A 13212-nucleotide genomic window follows, 5' to 3' on the forward strand; every position below is an offset into this window, starting at 1 on the left:
AGGAATTTAGACTCAATTACAGCAGTGCACCTGAAGGGGACACAAAACTGTCTGGCAGATTATCTCAGCCGCTACCGGGTATGGCAAGACAATTGGCCCCTTCATCCTGAAATCTTTGCCGGTCTCACCGACAGATGGGGATGTCTGAAGCGGACCTCTTCGCAGATCAGAACAATCGCAAGACAGGGAAGTTATTTTCTCTGAACCCAGCAGATCAATTATTGGGGATCGATGCTCTGGGGAATTCATGGCCATTCGGCTTCTGTTACGCCTTCTCGCCGATCAGGCTGATTCCGGAAATCCATCCGGAAGTTTCTTCTAGAAGAAACAGATCTTATCCTAATAGCCCCTTTTTGGCCCAAGAGGCCATGGTTTTCCCTGTTACAGACTCTGGCCTCAGAGCCTCCACTGAGTCTTCCAAAGAGACAAGACTTATTATCGCAGGGTCCAGTGACGCAGTGAAGAAAAGATGCTAAGCGCTCAGGGTTCTCTGACAAAGTAGTCAAGACCCTGGTAAATTGCAGAAAACCAGTCACTAGAGCCATATATTTGAAGGTCTGGAAGAAATTTAACTCATGGTTATCTGAAAATCAAAGATTAACTCGTGATGTTCCTTCAATTTTTGAATTTTTTCAAGAGGGCGTCGACAAAGGTCTTTCAGTTAGTACTTTAAAGGTACAGGCAGCAGCTATCAGTGTTTTTCTCCAATTTTCTCTCTTGGAAAATCCCACTATAGCTAGATTCTTTAAATCAATTTCAAGGTCCAGGCCAGTAGTGGTTAGAAGTTGTCCAACCTGTGAGCTGTCCCTGGTTCTTCAAAATCTGGTAGAATTCCCTTTTGAGCCCCTAGAGCAGTGGTTCACAACCTGGAGGTTGAATGATGATTTGCAGGGGTCACCGAATCCTGGGCTGTTCCTAAAGCCTGCACCACTCTCCCAGCCTTTTCGCAGCCGCCCTGTGGGGCTGTCCCTGGAGCCTGTTGCCACCTAGCTGGACTTTTCCTGGAGCCCACGGCTGCCCACTTAGCCTCTTCGCAGCCGCCCATTCAGTTCATGGCATGGGTGGGGCAGAGACTAGAGGTCAGCTGACTGGTGAGGAATATGAAGTGGGAGGGGCTGGAGAAGACCCTATCTCCGGATTTTGGCCTAGGTGTCACTACTACGAGACACCACAGAGCTGGAGACACAGTGAAGCCAGAGATACAGTGAGTAACACTACCTGTGATTAGAGTTGCCATTAAAAGTTCCCACTACAGTTCTCAGATCAGCAGATGACCTTGATTAAGAGCACCTAAGTTTGCTGATCAGAACTCCCCCCAGCACTGCCACTGATCCCACCCCCCACCAGCACTGTCACTCATCCCATTCCTAACCCCACCCCCCACCAAGAAGTAAGAGAAGGAATAAAAATAGAGAATACGTGGAAGGTAGGGGAAACAAGGGGGAGGAACAAAGAAAAAGAGAGAGAAAGAATAAGAGAAAGAACAAGAAAGACAGCTAGAAAGAGGGCTAGGGGGAAAAAACAAGAAATTAGGATAGAGATAGATAAAAGGGAAAGAAAGGAGAACAAAGAAAGAGTGGTACATCTTAAAATGTATCATAAGGGGTTTTAATACAATAATGTCATTTTACTGTTAGGGGTCCCTACAACTTGGGAAATGTTATCAAGGGGTCACAGCATAGAGGGTTGAGAACCACAGCCCTAGAGGATATTTCAGTTAAGTTACTTACCTTAAAAACAATTTCCTTGTGGCAATTATCTCAGTTCATAGGGTAAGTGAGTTACGGGCCCTATCAGTGAAGGAGCCTTTCCTCACAATTTTTGAGGATCGGGTTGTTTTGAAAACTGATCCAGGATTTCTGCCTAAAGTGGCCAGTACATTCCACAGATCCCAGGACATTGTACTGCCAACCTTTTGTAGTTTGCCAAAGGGCGACCAAGAAAGAATATTTAGTTTTTTAGACGTGAGAAGAATTCTTCTCGTCTATCTTGAGGTCATCAGATAAAAGATAAAGCAAACTATTTCTGAAACTTACAAAATTAGGGAAGTTCCTCTGCCTTTTGTCACTGCGCACTCGACAAGAGTCTTGTCTGCATCTCACCGGAACAAATTTGCCTGCCACATGGTCCAGTTTTTCGACCTTCATTAAACATTATCACCTAGATCTCCTATCTGCTCAGGAGCAGGCATTTGGTCGTAATGTCCTTCAAGCAGTTGTCCCTCCCTCTGGTAAGTTCTGGCTCATTGTCTCATGGCTGTCCTGGAAGACGCTTAGAGAAAAGCTGAGTTAGACTTACCGGTAACTCCTTTTCTGAGAGTCTTCCAGGACAGCCGGATTCCCACCCAGTTTTGTCTTGAAGTTATGTGTATTATGCATATGTTTTACAGGGACGTCCTACGGTTCTCGAGAATACTGACATGGGGTCCGGAGGGCCGCCCTTTTATCTGGTGGGGGTTAACGTGTTTCCTGTCCTGGTAGGAGCCTTAGGTCTCATGGCTGTCTTGGAAGACTCTCAGAAAAGTAGTTACCGGTAAGTCTAACTCAGCTTTTATGTTGTATTGCATGTAGAGGGGAGCAAATGGGATTTGCCTCACCAAGGTTTGACCTGGATTGTACTGATTTGCTTTGTGCAGATTGACATTTCTGTGGTGTTTTTTTACTTTCTTTGGGGTCTTTGACATTTTTTCCCATTCTGCCTTGTTTGTCCTCCCCTGCATCTGCCTGCTATCTTTTCCCAGACTGGTCCTCTATTCCCATCTACAATGCCTACTTTTCAACTAACCTGACTAGAGATGTGAGATGTCTGTACTAGGGCTGCAACTAACAATTATTTTCATAATTGATTAGTTGGCCGATTATTGTTCCGATTAATCGGTTAATAACCTTAAAAGTGTGGTGTATAATTTAGTTAATATGCAAAGTAAAAAAAAATGCAATTTATTCTTAATCATCTATATGCAGTGGTAAATATAAATAACCAACTATATGGTTAGAGAGCAAAATCTCTAATCCACTCTGAGAATAACAGGCAGAAGAGATATACTGTATATGCTATTAGAGGAGATATACTGTACATACTATTTGAGGAGATATATTATGTATATATTATTAGAGGTTGAATCTGGTAAATATCATCAGACTCAGATCTTTTTTTATTTAACCACTTCAATACAGGGCACTTATACACCTTCCTGCCAAGACCAATTTTCAGCTTTCAGCACCGTCGCAGTTTGAATGACAATTGCGCGGTCATCCATCACTGTACCTAGACTAAATTTTTATCATTTTGTTCCCACAAATAGAGCTTTCTTTTGGTGGTATTTGATCACCTCTGCGGTTTTTATTTTTTGCTAAACAAATAAAAAAAGACTGAAAATTAGTGGGATCAAATCGACGTTCATTTTCAACCACAATGACAGGAAAATTTAGAAATAATAGAAAACTTCTTGGTCAAAGGAATTTTCAGACAGTGTATGTGGTTTTTGTTCAGAAATTACATTAATTTTAAAACAGAATGTTAAAAGCAAGTGAAAATTTCAAACAACATTCTTTCATTCAGCGAATGTACAAAGATTTTTCGTATGAATATTCTCGTCTGAAAATTAATCCGTGTGGCCAGCATAAGGCTCGGTACACACCTATGCAGTTTGCTTTTGATCTGTTTCTACAGTGTTTTTTGCTGTGCGTTAAGAGCAAGGTAAAGAAAACTTCTGCCTTTATAACCACTCACTTCCTGCCCAGGACTAAATGTCCCATAAGGCATTGCTGCTCACACATTCACAAGTTCTCAGGCACTTACTGACATGTATGAATGATGTACTGAGCTGTATGTGTGCTGCACTGTATTTCCTGATATGTAAACAAATAATGCATTCTGTATGCAAGCCAACTAATTGGCTGACCGATTAATCAATTATGAAAATAGTAATAATCAATAATCATAACCAATTAGTTGTCGATTAATCGATTAGTTGTTTCAGCCCTAGTCTGTACATTTGGAAACCATGTGAAAAAAACTTTTTATTGAAATTGTGAAAAAAAAAAAAAAAATTAGTGTGGAATAGTTTTGTTACACTAGGAAGGTGAATGCGGTGTATATAAAAGTATTATGCTTGAGATAAAAGTACAGCTTATTCAGTAAATAAACAAAATTTGCTTTTTAAAGTTGTATTTTTTATTACAAATGGAATAACATGGACTACATATGTTAAGAACATTTCAACTATACATGAGAACAAGTCACCCCCCCCCCCCACACACACACACAATAATTTAATTCCTGCCAATATACTATTTCAGTTATTGACAATGCTGATCCAGAAGCATATATTGCTCTTATAAGAGCTTGATGAATGTTCTCCTGATTTTCAGGGATTAGGGGATTGTGTATTTTTGTGAGGCCGTGGTTTGTAACATTTCCTTACTTGAAGATGCTGCTGGTGAAGAAACACTTTGTGATCATCTAGAAGCAGTAGAAAGAGTGTTTCTGGAAAGAGAACACTGGAGGGAAAAGCTACTTGCAATTTCATTATGATCCTCATCATTTCATAAAGTATATTATAATGACTTTAGGGCACCTCTGGCATGCCAGGATGTGTTCTTTCATCCTTGTAGCACTTGGAAAATAATATTTCTTCTCACGATATTTGCAAATTGCAGCTTTGTTTTAAGCAGAAGTTGCACTGTGAAAAAGATGTTGGTCTATTTACTGAGCAGTAACATTATGCTGTGATGGTGGAGAACATTATTAGGAATCATTTAAAGTTAAAAGAGATAAACTAATTTGTCATACAAATTACCTGTCAATTAATGCCTGAGAGGACAGAAACCATCATCTACTGTACCCCAACAATCACACAACTGTAGGCGGTACAAGGTGGAGCCCACAAGCAAACTCTACTGGGGCCTTTCCTCTGCATTGCCCCCTGCTGGCAGAAATGCATGTTTCTCCTGTTTGAGAACTGCATTGAGAAGTACAGTGTTACTTGAACTGTATTCCAGGATTTGCTTGTCTTCAGCTGAGTGAACTTGCAATAATTTAAGAATTTACATAAAGTCTCAAAATCTTTCATTAATGTCTTCGTGTTATATAGTTTGAATACAATGTCATAGATATATTACTTATCATTGTAAAGAAACATATTCCACACTTCTTTTTTTCTCCAAAAACAGACAAAAAGCTGCTCTGGAAAAAAAAAAACAATTTTTTTTTTCTGGGCCTTCCCATCTCTAAACCTCACATACACTGGAGGGATGGTTAGTATCTGTTTTTTTTTTAAATATCTTTTTGTTTTTTCAGGGAATGTGCAATATTGTTCATACAATGCAGTATTCAGCTAGCAGGTAATCTTTTGTTTTTTTTCCGAAGATCATTGGCACGATTACTTTTCAGCTGCACTGAAAGGGGCCCATTGCTTATAGGGCTTAATGACACATAAGAACAGTGACTCCAGTAGGCAAAGAAAATATATGCCGGGATTAGAATATAAAGTGAAAAAATATTCACTTCAATCATCCAATTACATGCAAGAAAAAATGCTGTTTAGTTTTTTTATTTTTATTTCCTTGCACATGATTCAAAGTGAGCCCTTATTTTCTAAGCTGAACTTTCACTTTGAGTGGGCAGTCGCTTTTCCTTTAGTAGATAAATTTTTCCATAAGAGTCTGCAAACCAGGCTCCTGCAGTCCATACCAGTTGGGAGCTGGCAGAAGTGTCAATGGACTATGAGTGTGGTTTGGGGCCAGGATGGGGGGGGGTCACATTTGCACCATGTTACACAATAAATATGGGTCTAACATGATGCAAAAGGTGGGGTCTCAAACTGGCGGGCCCTCCAGCTGTTGAGAAACTACAAGTCCCATGAGGCATTGCAAGGCTGACAGTTACAAACATGACTGTCGGGCAGAGGCATGATGGGACTTATAGTTCCGCAACAGCTGGAGGGCCGCCAGCGTGAGACCCCATAGCACCGCTGTCTCCCAGCCCTTTAAGTGGATGTAAATACCGGAAGGTGGCATGTGATTGCAAGTCACAGCGGTAACATGATTGAAAAACTCCTGATCGCAAGTATGCATTGGGAGCTTTCTGGTACCCGCTCGTTACTGTGCTGGGAGTGGGTTCAGCACAGTAAAGTGTTTACCTAGGGCTGCATATATATGCGGCCACTCTGCGTTAAAACCCACCCACCAAGAGGCTGCATATATCTGCTATGAGCTATGAGATTCTAGCTAGCTATGTACTCTTGTAGGGGACATCACACTAATCACTGAAGCATTTACTCAGAAATGTGACTGGCAGTTGGGGTTGAGTGATAGATCCCAACTGTACTGTCCTGTGTGTATTTTTCCAAACGTTGCAGGTGGTCTATTGCGACCAGGCAAATATTTAGACTTTCAGGATTTGGTTACAAAAAATTATTTCTTTGGTGTCGTAGTGTACCGGACATTACAAGCAAAGATGATCTTCTAAGTTCGGGACACCTGGAACAGTCCGATGAATGTATAATAGATTAGCGTAGACCGGCTACATTTTATTTCATAAGATGTGGCTGTATAAAAAAAGAGATATAACCCTTTTATTGACATTTTGAGAAGAAAAAAAAAAAACAAAATAAAGTAAAAAAAACAAAAAAAAGTTTACATTATGTTCAAATTGTACTCACAACACATGATCACAGCATTCATTTTATTTAATTTTGTCATTTTTTCTCCACTGTAAAAGAAAAAGTCAGAACACCTTTGTAAATTTTTGGCAGGAATTATCCTATTAATTAGTCATGATGCGTACAATTTGTAAGCAAATCCTACAATTAAAGCCATTTTTGGACTTCTGGGCTGCATGCTAGTCCTTGGATAGGAAACTGAAGTAACTCCGTTTCACTGCAAGGGAAGGTACAGCCTACTAAGCTCTAGAATGCATCCCATGAGATAGAGAAAGGCTTCTTACATATGTATTTTACCTCCCGACAAATTGCTTTGCTTTTCTTTGTGATATCACCAAATCATCTCTGTCTATCAATTTGCTGTTCTTAGAAATTTCGGTCTTCCTGTCTTGCTGTTACGTTATGGCCATTACACTTGCAATGTAGAGAATTAATATGCGTGAATGTTGTACAGATTAAGCTATGACATTCTAGCTAGCTTGCCTACTCTGTGTTGGGGATATCACACTGCATCTGTAATATATGGCCTTATATTTTTCTTCTGTTTTAAAGCAGACCTTCCATCAACAGGCCCCTGCCCCAACACAAGTGACTTTGAAAAGCCAATTCTTGGAGACCTGCCATGATCAAATCCTTTATCAACTAATTCCACATTCTCTGCAGCACTAATTAAGATTATGTCCTAAAATCTCATTTACACACACCAGCATTTTACCCCACTTTTACATCTCCTGCTAATAACCGTGATGAATGCTGATGAATCTAGGCATACAGGTGTGACCAAATCCAGCTGTTTTTTTTTTTATAAAAATGCCCCTTACTCCAGCATCTATATAAATAGTTATGTTGTTATTGAATTACCTATAATTTAAAGGAGCAGAAGACCAAACTTACCGTAAAATATAAAAACAATGCAGTGAAAATAACCTTTGCAGCTGGAACCAATACTGTCATCAGGATAAAGTTAATGTAAGGACCTTGATCTGCAAAATAAAATAAGTTTTGGTCAAAAAATTGTTCCTGAAGATCATCATTTACTGTATGTCCATACATGCATGCTGAGGTTCACAATTTGTCTTTTAATTTCCAATACTTTTATTCAGAATTACATACAGAGAACATAGTACAGTAAATCATAATGGTTACAAGGCCACTAAGCTTCCATATATGTAATATAATTACAGAATAGAATGCCCGGGGGTCAAATCCATACAAGAGCTCAAATATCTTACCTCCGTTGGAACAGAAAATAAAGTGCAGCTAAGGCCCATATGCAGTTATGCCAATAAATAAATAAATAATAATACAAGCTCTAACTATTATCAAAAAATTACTAAGGTTCCAGAATCTATTGCACAATAAACCTTCAAGTCTAGTAACAGAGCCTAAGGCAAGGGACCGGTCAAACTGTACAGCTCACCTACTATACACAGGGTCATATATAACCTCTGATAAAGGAAGAATGACGTTGTCATCCTTGTATACATGAGTGGATGTCCCACTAGGTCCAACAAGGACTTTCTGTAACCCAAGAAATAGGCAGAAACAAGATAGTAAAGAACAGGGAGAAATAGAAAAGAGAGAAGTTAGAAGTACGAAGTACCGAATGCCAACCCTCTAATCCAGGGGCACAACCTAAATGGAAGTAGCCCGGGAAACATCAGTCAGGTATTTAATCCAGAAAATTCTGTATAATAATATTTTGCATTCTGCTAAACCATCAGGCTTTTAGTATAGCATTGAAGTACAAAACACTGTTAATGTATAATGCTTGAAACCAGCATCCTAGTGTTGCCTATACTATTTGCTAAGCAGGCGGACTAGTAGGCTTTTTAACACATCTTTTAAAAGTGTCTATTTATAAAACATTTGCGTTGCAAATGTTGAGACATTTATGCAAGCGTAACAAATAATTCCCATAATAGTTTCCATCTCGCCTATCGCTGGGAAAATTGAACATTCCCTAGCATTCAATTCCAAGAAAAAAGCAGTTATGAGAATATTAGCCAATAGGAAAAATAGCATAACACTGTAGGCTAAGAACTTTTAACCAGCAGGGGAAATTACTTAATTCCTGCCTGGTAAAACGCTAGAGAGATTTACTCTCATTTCCTGTCCTGCCACTAACAGAGCCCCAGATAGCAGTTAGATCTGACGGGGGTTTATAATCTTTCCTGATTCTATCCAAAACAAAGAAAAGACGTTTTGGCTGGGTGTGCTTTAACATGCTTTCCAAAACACACAAAATCATGAGGTATTTGTATTTGGCCAAAATACATAAGCTTACCACCCGTGAAAGGGGTTCTCATTTTACAAGAGTGCTAAAAATAACAAAGCTATTCATCCGTTGCCTGAGCTTGGCCTAAGACCACATGCTTACCATTGTGGACAACTGTTATTAGCAATCAAAGGGTTACCAGAGTGACCAATAAGTACTTAATGTTGATGATTTTCTATGTGGCCACATGGCCACTTCCCCTGTCTTACTCTAGGTTCATAGTTGCGACTGTTGGGGGGGAAGAAGTTGTGGCATGACTTTAAGTGATACTGGACTTCAAGTCCCATCACTCCTTTTAGCTCTTCCCCCTACTGTAGTTGGAGCCACAGCTGATTAATTTGTCAGTCGACAACCTTGAGGGACAGGGCTAAAAATATGTGTGAAGGTAACAACATCTTCAAGCATAATTGAATTGAATGAACATATTGAAATTTAGGAGCCCCTAGAATTGCCAGGAAAACAATTTGTATTCTGTATCACAGGAGGAGCTGCCTTTGAGTTGGACCTTAGAGTGACAGGAGGACCCTTAATGGTTTTGCTATGAGGGCTTCATCACACAGTTATGGGCCTGGGTTCAAGGATAAAAAAAAAACACACCTCTTCAGAAGCTTTACGTAGTAGTTTACATAGTTTTACATAGTTGGTGAGGTTGAAAAAAGATCATCAAAAGTTCATCAAGTCCAACCTGTGTGTGCGCTTTTATGTCAATATTACATACCACATACCTGTATGTTGTGGTCATTTAGGTGCTTATCTAATAGTTTTTTGAAAATTTTCTATGCTCCCTGCTGAAACCACTGCTCGTGGAAGAGTTTTCCACATCCTTACCACTCTCACAGTAAAGAACCCTCTACGCAGTTTAAGGTTAAACCGCATTTCTTCTAATTTTAGTGAATGGCTGTGTGTCTTTTTTTAAATTCCCTTTCGCAGAAAATTTTTATCCCTATTGTGGAGTCACCAGTATGGTATTTGTACATTGAAATCATATCTCAAGCATCTCTTCTCCAGAGAGAATAAGTTCAGTGCTCGCAACCTTTCCTCATAACTAAGATCCTCCAGTCCCTTTATTAGCTTTGTTGCCCTTTTCTTTACTCTCTCCAGTTCCAGCACAATCCTTCCTGAGGAAGCTGACTTCAAGTAAGCACTGATTTATGGACACCAGTCTTTTCTTAAATATTTCCAAAATGAATACTAATATAAAAGTCTGGTTTCCTGCCTTGAAATGTTGGACAATAGACTGCCTCTTCCTATCTAGCTCTTCTCTCTACAGGTCTAGCCCCTTATCGACACTCACTGACCAGTTAGGAGGAAATAGCATTTTAGAGTGCTGTGGATTTGTGGAGTTTGTCGTGCCTGTAAAAAAACTGTGGAAGGTAGATTAAGGAATTCCAGTAGCTTGGAAAAACCCACAGGTGAACTTTAAGGTGAAAATGATTATTCTTCTATGAGTTTGGCTTTGGTGATCAAATTTGAAAGGTGATAGTAAATTTGACAGAAGTTGGATATGTTCTGACCCCCTGCACATTGGTTTGTGGAATCAGAACCTCCCACTTTAAAAGCTAACTTATGAGGTGAGAGGGTGTCCAGGAAAGTTTACTAGACTCTGAGGACCCTGGCTGGACACAAGACACCAGTGACTCTCTTCTACATTTAGTCACTGACCCTATACCTTAGTCACCTTCTGTTTTAAGTCGAACCCTCGCCTCTGTTCTTGCTACTACTCCCTTTTGGGCTGGAGGTCAGAGTGTCATTAAGACTTTTGGGACAATAGAATTTTCCCTTCTCTTTATTTTTCTTTTAGTAAAATTTTGTGATGTCCTGGGTGGAAACACTGGAGTTGATTTGCTAAAACTGGAGAGTGCAAAATGTAGTTCATGGTAGCCAATCGGCTTCTAACTTCAGCTTGTTCAAATAAGCTTTGACAAAAAAATCGGGAAGTTGATTGGTTTCTATGCAGAGCTGCACCAGATTTTGCACTCCCCAATTTTACTAAATCAACCCCACTCAGTCTAATAACATACATGAGTGCAGTATTCTTATGTCCGTTTACTTACTCTGTTTTTTTTTTTTTTTTTCTTTGTAACTTGTTTAATGTAAGTTTTATTCTACCGGTTTGATTTTTCTGTTTGTGCATATACATGGATGTACCTACTTGTTGCTTTAATATGTAGTAGAGCTGCACAATTAATTGTTAAAAGATTGTGATTTTGATTCAACCCCCCTCACGATCTCTATTGCAGAGTTTCCAAATTCTTTCATGTAACAAGTGTACAGGCTTCTCAGACTCAGCTGTCAAAAGAAAAAAAACTGGGCAGTCTGCCAAGTTTTTAACAACATTGTCTGTGCTAGTAGATAACTAGAAACATTGTAACTCTTCCTTCTTAGATAAAAGGGATAAACTTCTGTGTGTAAATGCAGGAAGTTTAACCACTTAAAGTCTAAACCTTTTTCTGACACTTGTTTCTTACAAAGTTAAAATCAGTAGTTTTTGCTAGAACATTACTTGGAACCCCCAAACATTATATATATTTTTTAGCAGAGACCCTAGGGAATAAAATGGCAATTGTTGCAATATTTTATATCATTTACACAGTGGTCTTTCAAACGCAATTTTTTGGGAAAAAATACACTTCAATGAATTAAAAAAGAAACGGTAAAGTTAGCCCAATTTTTTTGTTTAATGTGAAAGATGATGTTACGCCACGAGAATCATGATGTATCTTCTAAGCAAAAAAATCGTGATTCTCATTTTAGCCAGAATCGTGCAGCTCTAGTATGTAGTGAATTTACAGGCTTTGATACTCCGGTGCTGTGACAATTCCCTTTGTATATGCTGTGTGTTGGACAGTACTTTGCCTCTGTATTGGCTTGACAAGTGTAATTTGTATGTGCATTTTCTTTTTCAATAAACATAGTTTAACCACTTGCCGACCGCCTAACGCAGATATACTGCGGCAGAATGGCACGGGCAGGCAAAATCACGTACCTGGTACCCAAGGTGGTCGGCATCGTTAGGGGAGCTATCTGTGCTGAGGGTGAGGCCACTCATTCGTGGCCACCCCCTCGCGATCGCTCCCAACGAATTAAAATCTTCTGCTGCTGTAATGTAAACAGCGGCAGAGGAAGTGATGTCATCTCTCCTCGTGCCGGTCCTTTCGTTCCCGCGCCGAGGAGAGAAGACATCCAAGTAAGTGCACCAACACTACACATTACAGTAGAACACTCTAGGCACACATTTCATTCATCACCCCCCTGCACCCCCTGTCACAGTGACACCAATAGCAGTTTTTTTATTTTTTCTGATTACTGCATTGGTGTCAGTTTGTGACAGTTATAAGTGGTAGGGCAGTTAGTGTTAGGCCCCTTTAGGTCTAGGGTACCCCCCCAATAAAGTTTTAACCCCTTGATGACCCCCCCATCGCCAGTGTCACTAAGCAATCATTTTTTTGATTGCTGTAATTAGTGTCACAGGTGACGCTAGTTAGGGAGGTAAGTATTTAGGTTCGCCGTCAGCATTTTATAGCGTCAGGGACCCCCATATACGACCTAATAAAAGGTTTTAACCCCCTGATTGCCCCCTAGTTAACCCTTTCACCACTGATCACCATATAACTGTTATGGGTGACGCTGGTTAGCTAGTTGATTTTTTATCGTGTCAGGGCACCCGCCGTTTATTACCTAATAATGGTTTAAACCCCTGATCACCCGCCGGGTGATACAAGTTAGGTTTTAGGGTCAGATAGGGTCTGCATCACCCCAGGCAGCATCAGGTTAGTGCCAGTACCGCTAACACCCACGCACGCAGCATACACTTCCCTTAGTGGTATAGTATCTGAATGGATCAATATCTGATCTGATCAGATCTATACTAGCGTCCCCAGCAGTTTAGGGTTCCCAAAAACGCAGTGTTAGCGGGATCAGCCCAGATACCTGCTAGCACCTGCGTTTTGCCCCTCCGCCCAGCCCAACCCACCCCACCCAAGTGTAGTATCGATCAATCACTGTCACTTACAAAACACTAAACACATAACTGCAGCGTTCGCAGAGTCAGGCCTGATTCCTGCGATCGCTAACAGTTTTTTTGGTAGCGTTTGAATAAGTCGCTAACAGTCAGGCGCTTTTTTTACCTGTGAGTCTCACTACTGTACCACTAAATTTAGAGCCCAAAATGGCAAATCGAAGGTACACTAGTGAAGGGGCCTACACGTTTCTGAGCATGACAGATAGTGAAGAGGAAGTCACTCATCTGTCAGATTCAGGATCAGAATAC

Source organism: Aquarana catesbeiana, linkage group LG03 (genome assembly GCF_042186555.1).
Source record: "Aquarana catesbeiana isolate 2022-GZ linkage group LG03, ASM4218655v1, whole genome shotgun sequence".
NCBI classification, from domain to species: Eukaryota; Metazoa; Chordata; class Amphibia; order Anura; family Ranidae; genus Aquarana; species Aquarana catesbeiana.